An 18,460-nucleotide genomic window follows, 5' to 3' on the forward strand; every position below is an offset into this window, starting at 1 on the left:
ATAAGAAAAGCTGATCATTCCTTCTCCTTACACTACACAGTAATTTGAGAACTGGGGCTCATATGTTAAAATAAATAGTAGGTAAATTTAAAACAAATGAAGGAAATACCCTTCCCCCTACTGTGCAATCTGCCTGTAGAATTTCCTGCTGTGGAGAGTCAGACATGAGAATGGAACTGAAACCAGGTAGAAATAAAAAATCTTTTCAGGAAAATACCAGAGTCCCACACTTAAAAGAGCACAAATGCTGGCTTTAGTAGACCTGCCCAGTCCAGCACTGACAGTACAACTTCAGGTGCTTTCAGCTAAGCTAAACTGCTTGAAGACAACCTGCTCAGGTCCAAGTCGACTCTTTTAGGTTCTCCCAGTATGTAGGTGGTAGGAATCATGAGCGTGCATCAGCTCCTGTGTTGTTTCCCAACCCTAACCAGGCAGTTGGTCCAGGAGATCCCTTTCCTGACTTAGGAAGGAAGAAAAGATATTCAGAGACTCTTGCTCCTTAGTACTCCTCTGTGGCTGGCTGGCTTTCCAAAAGTATTGATCCCAAACACTCAAACGGCCAGCAGTGGGCCTTCAGCAGTGATATGCCTTGCTGCTGTATGTGAGAGAACAGAGACTTACAAGGTCTGTTCTTGTATCATATTGCTTATCATAAATGCTCAGTGAAAGATGAGCTCTCTGTATTTATCTAGAGCTTCTCCAGCCCATGTTTCCAGCAACTTGTAAGGGAAAGCAAAGCAGAAGTAATTGGATGACAGGAGCATGAGAGCAGTGTAATTGTTTCTCTTCAAGATGAAAAGAAGAGCTGCGGAATATCTGTGCTGTGAAATCTCTTCAGGCATGTTAAACAGACTTGATAAACTTGCAGCATGTGGGGATACTAGGGATAATTTATTGTATAGAGATCCATCTTGAAATGAGACATTACAGAACCTTTAAACTTCAACTGCTTTCAAATTGTTCACCTTAAAAGCTTGATTAGTGCCAACCAAATTCAGGCTATGCAGATAAAGGATTGTGCTGTCAGGCAGGAACACATTTTCACAGGTGAACAGTCAGAACTTCTCCTACTGTTAGAAATTAAGTTATCTGCTCTACTCTGTTCATTTTGTAGAGCCAATATCTAAACAGCATTGTTTGGCCACTTTGTCTTCCCTCCAGTGCTTCTTCACAATATTTCTGAGCTGATCCTACTAGGCTGAGCTAGAAAAAGGGATTTCAAACATCAGAAGGCAGAATCAGAATTTGATGAACAGAATTTGCTACAAATACATTTATAATTGGATTTAAAGGGAATATATGTGACATAAAATTTGAGGAAGGTGGAGCTGGGAAAATTTCTTGTGTGCTTCATAGCGTTGAATGGTAAACAAACTGCACAATCTACTTCCAGCCAACTTCACAATTGGACAAGTTGCATGTAGAAACTATTTATTAGCACCAGATCCACTGAATTCCATCACTTCCATCTCTCTTCACTCAAAGAGTTATTGTTTCTCAGTGATTTTCTCTTTCCCAATTCATTATGTGAATTGTGATCCTGAGAATTGTGATCCTGGATAAGTAGTGCCATCTTTATTCCATTGCCTTCTGACCTGGGCAACATCTTCTCAGCAATAGCATTTGTTCATAATTCTCTCTCTGACCATAGCTGGCAACCTGAATCCAGCAAGTTACTGACCATGTACTTAGATACTCTCAGTTCTGAAGAATGATGAGTATGAGAAGGGAATATAAAAGAAAGATAAGTGGAAGTTACATGTACAACTCTGTGGACAGTTGTCAAGCGAAGAAACGCACCACTTCTCACTTAAATTGCATAAGCAATACTCCAGCAACAGAAATACTGGTTTTCTGCATATGTTCTCCTCCTTCTGTGTTTCCCGTTAGTCACATAAGATGGGAACTCTCGTCTTGGGTTATGCTTTAGGATGGAAAAGGAAACAGATACTCTACACGCTCTTTAGTGAGCAAGCAAACGTCTATGGGAGACAAGATTCTGGGCTGGGAATTCCCATGTATTGAGTGAGGACTGGAATCCATGGGCTGCAGCAATCAAACATACCTGTCTTTGTATCACTCTCCAGAAACCAGCATTCTAGAATACACAATCATTTGATTTACACTTGTACGTCATTAAAAGATCGTGAAAGAATAACTTTAGCCTGGGAAAACCGTCACACAATTTATCATCTTCTTTGCACTAATAATTGTGGTGATTTCATATGGGTTCCTCTGTACTGAGGGTTAAAAACTAACTCTGTTATATGCGCTAAAAAAATATGATGGTTTCCTCCCATTACAAAGCTCTCTTTAAACCTTCCTCCTTTACAGTAAAAGTGCAATTTATTCCTGTGTCTGAAAGTCTTGATTTCTTACTTGTCATTCATAAGACTTCTGAAGGATGGTGTCTTATTTAACCTTGCATCCTTAGGAAACTCCCTGCATGCTTCTTTCTTGGCTCATTTTGCTTCCCTCTTGAAGCAAATCCATTAAGCTCATAGAATTACTCATTTTGATTACTTCCATAAAGTGAGTTTCTGTTGGCAATTAATTCTTGCACAGAGTTACTTTTTCACACTGACAAATGAAAAATAAAAAATAAAAATCTGCTAAATTTGATATATTGTAAACTTTGTGCTTCATGTTTCCCATAGAGATCAAACTTGGAAAGCATAAGTATTTCTGATAGGGGATCTAAGGTTTCTGACATAAAGAGACTAGCACTTTCTTTTTCTAAGGATAAATATAGAATAATTAATTCACTATTTACTCTGAAAATCTGCAATCTTGAATTACACATGGTAATCCTTTAAGAGGCACTGATTTATCTGACACAGATCCTCTGGCTACAAGTTAGTCTTTCATTATTTATTGAATGTTCATGCAAGCACACTTGAGACTGAGTGTACCGGTGTATATAAATACAACATACACATAACTCTACAGATGTGGAGTAGGTGCAGAGAAACTAGACTGAGTTTGGGCTGAGACATCTGATAAATTTTATGCAATGCTTAAAAACAGGCAGCACAATCCAGAAAAACCAAAGGCTGGATCAGATGTAAAATCTAGGCAAGCTGTATGGCCCAGGTTCAAATTAAATTAGATGGCCTTGTAAAAAAGGAAGGAGCAGTGTCATTTGAGGCAAAGCTAACAAGACTGCCTTGGGAAACAGGTAATTTTTAGAAAAAATACATTCCCATTGGTACTCTTTGTTCAGTGAATTGCACAGACATATCTCCATCAGTGGATGGACACAGAGACATGGGAATGGATTGAGAGTTTTGCCTGCTTGTAGCCTGGAAGTTGAAATTTGCACTACATAGAGGCAGATATGTTGTGATGCTATTCCCAGCTTTCAAATCTGAGCAAGACACCTGGGCTCGTATTTCCTGCTTCTGCTCAGGTCCCAGATCCCACAGAATCTGGCACTGCTCACCTTTTATTACCTGTTGCACCTGACAAGGAAAGAAGTGTAAAAGTAAAAAATAATACAGTATGCTGGAAGTGGGAAACAAACCAGAATTTTTTGCAGCTCCAAATGTCTGCATTTAATTTGCATTTTACTAACAGTCACTGGGAATGGCCGCATAAAGGATATTTCACCCATAAAAATACACTCTCTTTTAATTATAATGATGAATACTATTAAAATACCGAACCATTAGAGCAGTCAATAAGAAATAAATGAAGCATGTGAGTGGATACTTGATAATAGGAGATCAAAATAATTCTGAATTTTTCTTCACCCAATCTACATACATTTATATTTTTTCTTTGGGTTTCCTTGTGGATTAAAGTATGTTAAGAAACGGCAGACTACTTTAAGACATAGAAACAAACATGATCTGAAAACCATGTCTTTTCCAGCAATTGGATTTCATTAATTGTTCCCTTCTTGAAGTTTCCAAGGAAGGAGTGAAAAAATATACATATATGTAGGCAGAAAGTCAACATTCCTTTAAAATGTGGAGTGGATTTTTGTTTTGTTTTGTTTTGTTAAAATTTATTGCAAGTTAGCTCCAGGAGGTAATCACAGCCTTTTTCTTTTTCTTTTTTGTATTATTTTTGACACTGAGCCTAAAGTTTAAACTGAGTCCCGTGAAGGGTTTGACATCTGTAAAACAGAGTCAAAATGATGGCCTTTTCCTGCAATTTGTTATGATGCTGGAAGCTTGGTGAGAAACAAATTTTTCTGAGATGGTTTGCTGTTCAACCCAACTGTGAGTGTGCCAAGACTCAGACCACAGGGTGACGATGTTGTGCTGGAGATATGGGTAAATGGCTCTGGGAAAAAACACTGCTGGGTTAAATGTTCCTATTCAACTACAAATGGATTTGAGATACAACAACACTGACTCTGATCTTGAGTGTCTGTGTGTTCAGATGTGCAGATCGACACAGCCCAGGTTAGAAATTCCATAGTATAACCCCCCTGAAAGAAATACATTTCCCAGACTTATTCAGTGAAAGCTATTAATAATAATAATAATTTACTTTCACTAAGCTGTAAAATTGGTGTACTTAGGATCAAACAATGGCGATGGGTAAACAACTCATGAAAAGGAGATTGTTATAGTAACTGTGTTATTAACAATGATTGCTTCTCCAGATTCAAGAACTCTTTTACTCTTAAGAACACTGTGAATTCAAAAGCACCTTACCCAGAGATCTTCTTTCCTCTCTAAATATCCCATTTATACCTGAATTCTAGGCTAAGTTTATATCAAGATTGTATTTGAGATTGTGATTACGCAGGTGACAAGACAGTTAAAAGGTTGACAAAAAACATAGCTCATCGCAGGCCCTTTCCCATTGCCTGCTGGAGAGTGTGTATTGCAGTGAAGTGGTTGTGTTCCACTGAACAGGGCATGTGGAGAGTTTTTTTGCCAAAGGATATGATTCATGGAAGTCAGCAGCCTGGGAAGAAGGGTCAAAGAAAGGCCCTCAGAGAAAGCTTCTCACTGATGCACTTCCTTCAGCACATGTACGTGAAACTAATATATGGCAGTGTATCTTCAGCTTCTCCCTGTACGTTGCTCCAAAAGTAATGCCTCCTATTTATTTCCATGGGAACAGATGCAAAGAGAACAATAAAATCATTCAGTAGAGCAAGAGCTACAGACCACCTGTTTTCAACATAGTCTACACCATTACCATGAATAGAAGCCTGCTCATCATGCATGTAAATATCTGCACCAGTAGAGGTGACCTGCTCTTGTGGTTGCCACTGCTGAAACTCACCACTTACCACATCAGTGTGCTCATAGTCACTATTTGGTCTCCCTAAATCAAGCATCAGTGAATGTCAGTGGATTTTTGTACAGTAATATCCAAATATTTTTTTCCACAAGGAGGAATTCAGCTGGACCCCTTAAATTCATTTGTACTTCCATGTCAGACACCATTTTCTCAATCTGCTTCTCTGCTGCTTTCTGTTTCATGGCAACAAAATGTAATAGAATATTGGTGGAGAGGTTGATCCTCTACTTCCAAACCACCAACATCTGTCTCTGACTTTGTGGAAAAAAATAATAAAATAGGAGGTGTTACTTTTGGGGCACCCCTTGCAAATGGAGAGAGATGAGATCCTCAGGAGAAAACCAATTGGTCTGCTCCTGTCTGTCAATTCATCAGGAGAAAACAGGTAAATACATTGGAGCTTGTTCAGATCTGCGTGGTATGAAATGTAGGTTATCATTCTCAACCCATCTGCTTGCTGACAACCTTACCATCACCCCTTGCAAGGACACTTTCAGATGTGGGCTGAGCTATATAGCAGCTCCAGAGTACAGGAAGGGTGGGTGTATATGCACACAGAGAATGATTCATACGGCTCACGTCAGATACAGAAATGCATTCCCCCCTCCTGTGAAAGGAATTTTTCTGCATTGATTACTGATAGAAACATGTCCAAATACCTGAATCACAGAGGAACTGTTCTCTTGTGTAATTCCTTCTCTCTATCTAGATGTTACCAAAAATTCAGCTGGCAGTATCAGCAGTCATTATTTTAAAGGTTCTTCTTGATTGTTCTTCTTGACTGCTGCTTATTCTGCAGTCATCTTCTCTAATGACATGAGACATGACTGTACCCCTTGCTCATCTGTTTATAGATCACATTTATCTCCTCTTAACCTGACAGATCTCTGGGAGATTTAACTATGACAAATTGACAAATTGAGAATACAGAGCCTAAACCTCACATTGGTGAGGGAAGTTTGAACTTTTGGTCAGACAGACTTTAATTTTTACAGCCAGCATCACTCCTTTCCTTCTTCTGGTTTATGTCTTGAATATTTTCATCCCAGATTCTTAACTCTCTTTCTGGACATACAGCTTTGAGGACTGAGCTGCCACCACAGAGCAGGCAAGAAGCTGTTGCAATAAAAACTACCATCTCATCTGGGAACATCTCAAAGAAGTCTTGCTCTCCTCCAGTCCTGCACCTTCAATACTGTACTGAATGTGCCATACAGCCTTATGCAGAGAGGGGCAGAGCAACAGCTTCAGGCTTCTGGGAAATCTCAGTAGGGCACTATGGCTCTTTTCAATATGAGTAGGTTGCAATTCTTTCAGCTTCTCATATAATACACAGGAAATTGTCTGGAAACGTCTCATCAGAACAAAACACTGTGCTCAATGAGGCTTGATCTTCAATCATAGGTCATCCAGGTGAGGCTTTTAAATGATGGTTGACTATTAAAAATAAATAATTCAGAGATTTCAGGATCTTTCTTTATGCTGAAGCACTGAATGAATTAGATTCCTACAGCCTTGGGAGGCAAAGGGGAGGGGAAAGAAATCTATATTCAGTTCCCTGAGAAAACAGTTCTTCTTCATAACCATCTATAAAAGATTATTGTTTTCATTTTATTTAATTGTTCCATATGAAGTAATTAAAAGAGAATAATCAGCTAGTTCAATGATGATAAATGTTTCAAACAAGAACACAAAGGAGACTAATAAAGGCAGCACCAGTCCACACCATTGTTATTAGGATCCCTACATGTTCAATTTTTCTTCTATTTTTATTGTTTGATGAAAATTAATTGTTTGTTTCTCTTCTTGAGAAGTTTTATTGCAACTCTGTCACTTCTTGAGACTTTGGCAGCATATGCTAGGTTAAAATTCAAGCTAGAGCTTCAAGTTAGAACTTGTATACTCTGAACAATTACTCTCTATTTAGGAGCAGTGTGGAGAAGCTGATTCAGAACACTAATCCTTTAGTAACAGTGATACGGAGTTCACAAGCACTTCTATGATCACACACATTAAGTTCTTCTTAATGGTAGCTTTGAGTACCTACTTGCAAGCATGTAGATTTGGGCTCCAGAGTGGGATTTGAAAGGATAAGGTGATCAGTGCTCACTTTTATCATCAGTACACATGTTACCAATACACCAGCCTTGTATTAAACTCCTTTTAATAATTCTGCTCAGCCATGCTGATAGCCATATTAAAGCATTCAAATGCAGGAAATGAAACAAGACTGAAAGCATCCATTTTGCCACACTGTCCTTACATCTTGCAGCACAGTTTTTCTTTCTTTTTGTCAGGGCAGGAAGGAAACAAAATATTTACTGGTGTTTGAAGGCAGCCTTCCATTTTTAGTTTGCAGTGCAAGACATTTGCAAGGTTGTCTTGGATTTTTAAGTAGCACCAAGGAGTTCTGGATAATCCTTTGATTTGGGGTAACTATTTCTAAGCTAAATTTACATGTTTAACTTGGTACTGTGCTGTGAGAGTGAGTCCCCATTTGGGACACATGGAAGTTTGACAGTGTGGTGTCTTGTCCATGGAATGATTTTGAGTGAGCAGCCTTCTACATGAAAAATGCATTTCCTCAATTGTAAATAATAATGAATAATAATGTGGAATATTACCATCTGAAGACTGAGATCATTATATAGAAAAACAACTCTTGTTATATGTGAGTACACTTAGGGACTTTGTAACAAATTTTCAGTTCATAAATTGTCATAGCTTCCAATAAAGGGAGACAATGTTGTTATTATCATGTAGAAAACAGATTATTAAAATTGCATCTCAATATTGTTGGTTTGGGTTTGGGGTTTGGACTTTTTTTTTTTTTTTTTTCCTCATTTCTTCAATATTCACTAATTTTGGTTGCCTAAGGGGATCCACTTAGGCAAGTTATCTTTTCCAAAAGTGATGCCTACTATATGAGAATCCAGATGCCCCAAATCTAGTTGTTTCACCATAATTCTTGGTCTATACTGCCCCATACAGGCCCTGCAGCAATAAGTGAGCAGATAATTCATTTTGGAATCAATGGGTCCCTTGTACTTCAAGGCAGTAGTGCAGGATTCATATGCGTTCCTTCCCAGCTACACACTGAAAATTCATCTTCCACCTCAAAGCCCCATTTCATTGCATTTCCCTGTCATTCCACCTCATGTTTGCTTAGTAATTACAGGACACAATTTTCCAGTGATCAAATCAAACTGCATTAATACGTGCCTGTGTGCAGCTCAGTGTGAAAGAGCCTTCTTTCCACCTTTGGGAGCTCATTACTATATACACAATCTTTGTATTTTTATTAGTCAGTCTTATGATTTGTGTGGTAAGGGGGACTGGCAATATTGTTTCACATACATCAAAGGCTGAAATGCAGTTTAACAAGAGCCAGCAAGTTACATACAAGCCCCAAAACACTTGTTATAGGTGTGACTCACCCAAACCAAACTAGGCAATGAGTGTTGGCAGAAATTATTCCAACTCTCTGCAGCAGTCAGATCAGCAGCTGTAAAATGGGAAATTTTCATTTTTTTTAAAAAAAGTACATTTCTGAAATATCACTTACTACAAGACTGAGTCCAAGCACTGTTAAGAACACCACTTATAAACATTTCTACTGAGCTTTCTTACACTGTTGGTTTTTTTTTTCTTGTTTTCTTATTGAGCATCATAGAAAAATCATTTCTCTCTTCATTCAAAGGGCAACTCATGCAGTCTTCCTCAAAGTCTACCCCAAAGGAACCCAGTTTTAAGAATGTGTGCCGTGCATTTCCAATAATTACTACCGAGGTAATTTTTTTCTCTGCTTCAGATAATTTTAGGCAACAGAAACACTTGATCTGATGATTTCACCATTCAGTGAATCAGAACTGGGCCGTACTAAAGCAAAGATATCACTGACTACATTGCAAACAGGTTCTGCTGTCTGTGAATCCCCATATTCTGTTTGTACAGGGTGCGGTGTAACCCCACTGAGAACAGAGGTGGTCTTCCCATTGATCAGAATGGGTTTTAGACCACCCCTTTAATGAATAGACACAATTACTGATGAATAGGGAAGTGGTGCCAGAATTTCTTTGAGAAATAATAATGTTCCTTGACTGAAGCCCAGAGCCTGTGATGGCTCTGAGAAAAATTGACTGAAAGTAGCAATGGATCATTAGCCTACCCAAAGCTCGATGGAAAATGAGACTGCTGTTCTGAAGGAGTTTTCAGCACCCAAAGAATGTATTAATTCCAATTTCTCTTGAAAAAATTATAGCAATTTGAAATAAATCTCTCAGGCCTGACTGAATTTTCATAATCCTCCATTGACAGACCCACAGTCATTGGGTACAAACACCCACATAATATCTGAGTCCTTGCTCTGCATGAATCAAAATAATCTGATTCTCACTTTAAGTAGAAAAACAAACAAATAAATAAATAAATAAATAAAAATAAAAAGGAAGATGGCCTTTGAGTAACCAAATTAACCCATGTTTGCACCTTCAGGTGCAGGTGGTTTTTGATGGGGAAGAAAGATGTCTGTGCAGCTGCAGTGCATTGGTAACGCATAGGTGTTGTGGATGGAAAACAACTACACTGTACTCGTAGGAGAGAAGCTAGCATATATTTTTTTTAATATAATATGGATTCAATATAGTGATTTAACAAAGCTTACTTGTAACAAACGTGGCAACTTAACAAGATTCGATACACTTGATTATTTACTACATAGAGGTTAGGGTTAAACACATACAGAAGGTCCTCCCATTGAGTCATGAGGCTCAGGTGGGACCCCCTTGCCTTCTAATATCATTGAACCACAGAAGTAAGGAGTCCAGGTGCAGCTGGATCCACTTCAAGCCCCAGACTTGATCAGTAGTTTATGTCCAAGGGGTCACATGTACACAGGCGAACTAAGACATAATCTTAGAGTAGCTAACAAAGATTACAGTCAACCTAAGATGTAATCTTAGTGAGGCAATCAAAGCCTAAAACAATTAGTCACTTACTGAGGGTCTTTATCAGCAAGTCATCATGACATAATGGAGTAAGGAATCATTGCACAAGTACAACATCAAGAGGTTTCCATGCTGAAGGGGAGATCCTGTCGTGCAACCCACTTCTGTGCAGTGGAGCACAAAGGGTGTTCTTGGGCTGCTTCCTCTTTATGTCATTAAGATGACTAACTCATGTTCATAAGTGGACTTTTGGGCACACACTCAATTGATACTCAGCCATTGAAGCAGAGGACTGCTATCAGTTCTTTCAGACCCTGGTGTGAGATCTGTGATCGTTAATCTGTTTTAGCAAATATGTTGCCAGTAGCACTGTCCATTGTCTTACTCTGTAGGGCCTTGTGAGTGAGGCCAAGATGAAAAAAGGAGCTGAGGGTAGAAGCCTGGGATGGCGGTTAAAGAGGGGAGGAGGAAGGGGGTGAGCTGAGGGAGCACACCATCATTGCAGGAAAGACTCCCAGGCACTGGGAGATGCTCCCTCCTTGACAACCTATTGCAGTAATTCTGCACTTAGAGAGGTGGCAACCAGTATTTATCAGAGTCAATTACTCTAGTATTTGTTCTCATTTTGATAAGGAAAAATGGTGGATGCTCACACTGTATTGATTTTGTGATTCTCAAATAATGGACAGAATGGCCACACGTATATATATAAATTTCTTGAGTGAAGAAAATTATGTCCAAATGGAAGGAGAAAATAAATGAAAATTTCACCAAAATGGCTATCTGACTTTTCTCACCTCTGAAACTTTCTCCTCCACCCACCCTTTTTTTTCTTAAATGTTGTTTTCACAAGATAATGTATCCCTGGGGATTTTTTTGCTTTAAATGACAATGGTGAGTAGGAAGAAAAAGAAAAATTTTCTACAGTTTCTGACACCCTTTAGGTGGTGTTTCTTTTCATATATTCTAAGCAATTGGAATGGCAATGGCAGTTCTTCATCAAGCATCATGAAAGCCAAAGAAATGGTCTTGCATTTATGCTTAAGGCTAACTTTGTTACCAGCCTGCATTCCTGGAAAGCCTGATCCTGAGGATCAGGCTGCTACCCTGTTAGAATCATACTAGCAGCATGTTTCAGAGATCCTGATCTTAACAAATAAAGGCCACTCCAGAAGTGTAGAATAAAGACGGCTGCCTTCTAATTTGGCTTTTTCTTTTTTCTTTTTGGAAATCATCCAATAGTGAATTGTGTATTTCTTGTAGTCCATAGGAATTTAGCAAATCTAGTCTGGGAGTACCCCTCCCTGTGATGCAAATCAGCTTTGCTACACTGTGATTTGTGCTGCTGTTTTTCTCCTCTGTGGATGCTGGAAACTGTGCTATATGAAGTGGTGGCTTTAGCACAGCCTGTGATGATTGGTCTTGATGCAACTGCTATATGACACATTATGACTCATGTTATGCAGGAGGTCAGACTAGATGATCATAATGGCTTTAAAGTTCATTAATCTGTGTGGTGAAATATCTGCAAATGGATTAATCCGAAGTCCCAACAATTATTCTTCATGACAAGTAAACTGAGTTCCAAAAAGGTCTTGAAGGCTGAAATGTAAACAGCAAGCTGCCAGCTCTCAAGTTTGAAAGGTCACAATAGCAAAGCTGACCACTAAATGAGGCTGATGTTAGTTAAATTCTTCTGCAGCTGAAAATTTCAAGGAAATTTTCTTTAAATTTAACATGGAAGAAGGGAAGGAGGGAGGGAAGGAGGGAGGGAAGGAGGGAGGGAAGGAAGGAAGGAAGGAAGGAAGGAAGGAAGGAAGGAAGGAAGGAAGGAAGGAAGGAAGGAAGGAAGGAAGGAAGGAAGGAAGGAAGGAAGGAAGGAAGGAAGGAAGGAAGGAAGGAAGGAAGGAAGGAAGGAAGGAAGGAAGGAAGGAAGGAAGGAAGGAAGGAAGGAAGGAAGGAAGGAAGGAAGGAAGGAAGGAAGGAAGGAAGGAAGGAAGGAAGGAAGGAAGGAAGGAAGGAAGGAAGGAAGGAAGGAAGGAAGGAAGGAAGGAAGGAAGGAAGGAAGGAAGGAAGGAAGGAAGGAAGGAAGGAAGGAAGGAAGGAAGGAAGGAAGGAAGGAAGGAAGGAAGGAAGGAAGGAAGGAAGGAAGGAAGGAAGGAAGGAAGGAAGGAAGGAAGGAAAACATTTCCAATTGAAAGAAACTTACCTTTAAAAATGTTGAGTCCGATGTAATAATAGATTAAGGTGGTCAAATATTTCAGATTTATCTAAGAGAATTTTTTTATTAAACCGTACATATATATATATATTTCACTTTGAATATATATTTTATAAAGATTCCAATATTTTCTCTGTTCTGCATTTGTATGTATATTTTTTTTTTTCCTAACAACATGAAAATATTCATGGGATAAGGAAATGACTTCCTTTTGAGCATTACCAATGGTCCTAACTTGGCCTTGTGATTTGAAATTTCAAAGCATCCTCTCTGTTTGATGTGTACTGAGCTCCAGACACAGAGAAATCAATCTGTGCAGCTCTGCCTACCTTGATAGCTGTAGTCAATGTGCTGTAAAGTCTTTGTTAAATATTTAATAATTAGCTGTGGTTTAATAATGCGTGTCTGAAGAAATGCTGAAGTCTGTGAGTGGATAATGAAAGAATGCTATGTCCTGAAACAAATGCCTTGAGATGTTATATACTGTGCTGTAGCGGTTTCCTCACTCAGCAAACTGAGTGACTTTGCCACTCGGGGGGAAATAGGCAATTGTGTCTAGCAGACATCTGCTTTTGTAACCTCCTGTTTCCCAGGGAGAATCCATTTAGAGATCTAAGCAAAAGTCTGTATGGTAATCCCAGGCCAAGAAATACTTCAGTGGAAAGAGTTTCCTTTAGGCTGCTCATGTTTCCACTGAATAAAAGCATCTTTTATTCTATCCAGCAACAGAATGAAGCAAGACTTGTGTTTAGGCATGTGTGCAGCTCTTAACATATAGACCACCCCATTAACATACAAAATTAGTCTTGCTTACGGACTTTTAGATAGACTCTATAGGCTCTAGCCCAATATGCTTCATTTTTCCTGTTCTGGAAGTAGTTTGGATTTCTGACCTGTTTAAAATGGTGTCATTTGTGATGGTGAAAACCTCTTTTCACAGTAGCATCTGTTACTAGTGAGTGTTTGAAAGCTAGCTCTTGGATTCTGCTCCTGATTAAGAGCAAATGCTCAAAGACAGAGGAAACAGAGTGTTGGGGAGTCTAGGTACAACTACTGCTATATCTTTGTGGATAACTTTTTCTGTGTCTGATCCTGTTATGTGTAAAATGGCAATGTAGGATCTCCTGTCCATCTGAAATTAAGTGACTATAAAGCTGACTTCCTTGATCTTTGTACAATGCCTTGTGCATCTGACACAAAAGACCTTAAGGACTGGCAAAGTATGATGAATAAATAGATAAAACCAGCTGGAAGATAAAGAGTACAGGGAATTTCCTCTGTAAGCCATCTCTGTGCTGGCTGTGGTATGTACAGAGCCCTGGAATGAGTGAGGGCTAGAAATGAAACCATGAACCAGTTGCAGGTGTCAGGATGCTGTGGGCTGTAGTTTGAGTACAGGACTGAAATGCCTCTAGGGAACATAGAACATCCTTTTGCCTGGTTGCTTTGCAGCAGGTTAAAAAGAAGTCATTTCCTTCCCCAAAGAGATCTTAGACTTGACATACCTGAATCTTCTTAATACAGTCTCAGAGTACTTGTAATTTGTAAAGGGACTACAGATTGAAGATGCTTTTCCTCTGTGGAAGCTGCCACGCTGCTTTTCTCTCCGTACAGCCCAATGAGAAAAGCATGTACACAATGGAGTGCATACAGTGGCTTTCCAAAACAATGTGCCATGTGAGGATGAAGAGGTTGCACTGCACAGCTCAGTGCTAACTAGATGCTCTAGTTGTCCTCCCATTTTGATTCAATAGTTGAACTGCATGGTTTCCATTTCAGTATGGAGAGATAGATTTCTTTTCCTTCTCTTTTGGAGTTCTTGCCTTAACAGTGTGTTTCATTGATTAATTTATTTTTACAGAATAATGTGGTTGTGCTTTAAATTGATATTCTGTGACCAATCACAGGCAATCTTTACCTGGGATGAATATTTTTTTACATATGATAAAGGAGTTCATTTTGCAGATTCATTCTAACTCCATATCTTTGGAGTAGATCTGACTTTTATATTACCTGGTTTAGAGTTAATTTCCTTTAATTCTGTGGGACAAAGAGCCTGCTCAAATACCCAGTGCAATAAGAGAAAGGTGTCCCTTGCATGCACAGTGTGATATTCTGGTGGCAGCAAGGAGGACTGAATCTTTGCAAAGATCTCAGCCTGCTCACAGAAATGTTGCAGATGCAGTAACCAAACATTTAGGTCTACAGAGGAATATCTGTAAAAGAACTAATTATTTTGTTTTCCCTTGCAAGCAGAGTTCAAAGGAAATACAAACTAAGGGCATCCAAATACAAACCTTTATATGCAATGAACTTGCACTTCCACAGAGGCGTAGTATCACAGAATAGAATCATAGAATGGCCTGGGTTGAAAAGGACCACAATGATCATCAGGTTTCAACCCCCTGCAATGTGCTGGGTCACCATCCACTAGCCCAGGCTGCCCAGAGCCACATCCAGCCTGGCCTTGAATGCCTCCAGGGATGGGGCATCCACAGCCTCCTTGGGCAATCTGTTCCACTTCATCACCACCCTTTGAGCATTTTCAAAAGAACCAGTTTAAAAGAGTTGGAACAGTACAAATATTCCTACATAGATAATAGTAAGAATAATCTGTATCAGTAGATGTGAATGGGTAAACTTGGAAAAAAGTATGGAAAAAAAAAATACTCAAGAGTTAGGCGTGTACAAGCACAAAAGCATTATTTATATAATTATTAAATCTCATATATGTTCATTGTCCAGCGCAAAGTGTCTAAGAGAAATCTACTATGTGTGTATCTAAATATGCTAAATAAAAATTCATGTCTAAACAAAATCTTATCACAGGTACCTGGGTGCAGATGTGGAAAAGTCACTTCTCTCCATTTACGCCTGTGCATCTGAGTTCCAAATCCAGCTCAAGATATGCAGTCCTTCCTGTCTCTCATCTGCTCTCTGACCCTCTCCTACACTTGCTGGTATGTGGCTTCCATTAGCACTAATGGCAGCCACAGACCTGCAGGCAAGCTAGAGCACATCCCTAAAAAAAACCCATCCACACATAGGTGAACACATCATTCCTATTTTACAGTCTTTACACCAACTCCCTGTAAAATTCTCTATCGATTTCAGGGTTTTACTGCTTATTTTTATGGCATTCTGTGACTGTGGCCCAATATATCTGACAGATCTTTTGTCACCATGTGCTCCTGAGGGTCAGAACCAACAGGGTTATTAAGTCTGTCCAAGGAACAATCTTAAGTCTTCTTGGTGCTAAGGTTTTCTAGAAGTGATATGGTGTCGTAGCAGGAGTCCTGTCAGAGTTTCTTTCTGAACTGTTTCCTGGTGTGAGGGCAAAGTAAATGTCTTTTGGTAGGCTTTGTCCTGCTTATACTCAGGCATCCTGTGTCTTCAGTCTGACATGATTTAAAGATAATCATCATTGAGATACTCTGATATTACAGATGTTAAAAACTCAAAGAGGCATTTGAGGCCATAAATCTACATGTTAGCCCAGTGCTCCTTGCAGAAGGAATTTCCTACTGCTTCATTCAGCTCAAAAATGGACCAATTGCTGCTGTCCAGCATTATGCCTGGAAATAAAAACTGCATCCAAGGGTACAGTTCTCACCCCAATGCAATTTCTGCTGACACACATCACATATTTGCAATTGCTCATTTCCATACATTAAGAGAGATCATTCAGACCTCACAGAGTTGCAACCAGTAGAATAGTAACAACAGAATTCAAGCAAATGATTTCTTTAGAAATAGATGGAACTTTTCTGTTCAGAAAGTCACATTCAATGAGGCCTGAAGTGAGGTCAGAGGAATCCAGGTCAGGATGTCCAGAAACAGATCATTACTCCTTCAAAATCAAGGCTGAACATGGTATTTATTGCTATTATTATTATTATTTTTAATGCTCTTGAATGGTTAAGTGGCTCTGAGTGTTTAGAAATCAAGCTGGGTTGTTTAGTGCTAATGGCTTGGAAGTTGCATGCTTCTATTTCATTCCCCAATCTAGCCAAGTAAAACTGGAGCTTATATAACCAACACACATTTGACTATTTCAGGAGAAATAATAATTTAGGAAACACAGCAGATAAGTCACATTATAGAATTGAAAGAAATGTATAAACCTTTTTCCTCCTGGACTGCTCATCTCTGCCCAGTGCATCATTTGTTTTAAATAATAATAATAAAAATAAGCTCCTTTAAGGTTTATTAGCTGGATGGAGTTTAATTTTATCTTGTCACATTCAGGCTAAGTAAATGCCCTCGCTGTGAAGGTGGCAATCAGGTTCATGTCTGTCTTATTTTGAGTGTCACTTTGTCAGAGATTTGGCTGAGGGTTTTCCTGGTGATCTTATTCCCCTGCTGTGTGAAGCAGTGTCCTCCCATACAGCTTCCAAAGCAAAGATGAGAGTTAGCGTGAGCTTAACATTTGCTTTCTTTCTCATCTCATGCAATAATTCATTTGCTCATGGGAATCACTGTCAAAAAGGTGCACAGCATGCAGAGGTAAATGCAAGTTTGAATGGGGTGAAGGGGCAAGGAGCACTTCTCCTGGAACTTGTGCAATGGGGTGAGTCCCTTGGGCTGAAACACTGCTGCTTTGAGAGCTACCCTCTGCAAAGCTCTCTTATTTTCTTCAGTCTTATTTATAGACCTCGATCCTTCTCTGTTTTCTTGAAGAAACAAATGCACCTCATTGATCAGTCAATAGATTTTCCGTTTTACTTTGCTTGTTTGTTTTCCATTTCATGACTTTCCCTGTTGTGCCTGCAGCCAGTTTCACTTAGGTAATAATCACTAGCTCATAAACTCGACCTGGTCATTATACGGATGGGTAATATCAGAATGCTGCGGGTGGGGGGGAATGGGGGGAGAAAAAACACCACTGCAAAACAGATGATTCAATATTTTGATTCTTTCACCATGGTGCTGTTAATGATTGCTGTTTTGACAGCAGTGGCATCCTGCAGAAAGATTTCCTATTTGTGATCGTTTGTGAACCCATGGCACTTCATCTGATGCTTTTCTGCACCATTCACATCACTGAAAAACAAAGTATTTCCCTGTATTTTCCATTGCATCTGTTTTACTGTGTGTGTGCAGGTGCAATAGCTTAACCCAGCTCAGGGAATGGTGCTGTTCTGTCACAGTTAAAGCAAAGCCTGAGTATATGGATACATGAGCAGAAAGGGAAAGCTTGAGGCATGATCCTAGAGTGGGTTACATAGTGGCAGCTGGGCACAAACCTGCTGTCTGTGTGCCTGGGAGCATGAGAAATGAGCAGCCAGGGTGCTAAAAGGCAGGCAGCAAAATGTATGGGAAGACTGCCCCTTGATTCATCCAGGGGTAAATTGGCCATTCCTGGGGCTGAGCCAAGGTTCTTTGGGAGTGTGTGACATCTGTTTGCAGCTTTTGCAAGTCTGGACAGCTTTACTTACTAGAGGTTAATCCATCCATGTGCCTGTAGCTTCAGTCAAGTTTGCAGAACATGTTGTGGAAGGCTTTTCAGATTAGAGGGAATATACCCAAGCATAAAGAGGGAAAGATCTGGTCCTACTGAAAGTAATTACATTCCCTTTGACTTCAGTGTCACCAATATATCAACCAAGACATAACTATCCTCCCTAATGGAAGGAATTACATGGAGATGTCTGACCATTCCAAACACTGGTTCATGCCCAAAACAGAGCATTCTCTTGGTTTTACATCTACATCAGTTTCACATTTATGTCATGGTCCCAAAGACTGGTGGATTTACATTCTAATTGTATATACCAGTGGCTCATAAAAAAAATAATAGAAGTAAAAATAAAAACAAGGAGAGAGAAGCTGCCAGCACATTGTATTTTCTCAGACACTTTAAGAAAAATACTATGAAAAACTGATTGTCTCCAATATTTTTTATTTCCCCCAACATTTCAATGGAAGAGAGTGACTCTGGGATTTTTCTCAGCCTGCATTATTCTAGAATTATTGAGAATTATTGTAAAGTGAGGTCATAAACTTTACCATCTTACTAAAAAAATAA

The 18,460-nt window shown here is 39.3% G+C and overlaps 1 protein-coding gene across 4 annotated transcripts in view; it reads left to right on the forward strand.

Annotated features, from left to right (window-relative positions):
* Window positions 1-18,460, forward strand: part of LOC107305714 (urea transporter 2-like) — a 276,540-nt gene that overhangs the window by 105,640 nt on the left and 152,440 nt on the right. The gene's annotated exons all lie outside the window — the stretch shown is intronic.

Source organism: Coturnix japonica, chromosome Z (genome assembly GCF_054131305.1).
Source record: "Coturnix japonica strain WE chromosome Z, WE-NBRP24, whole genome shotgun sequence".
Taxonomy (NCBI): domain Eukaryota; kingdom Metazoa; phylum Chordata; class Aves; order Galliformes; family Phasianidae; genus Coturnix; species Coturnix japonica.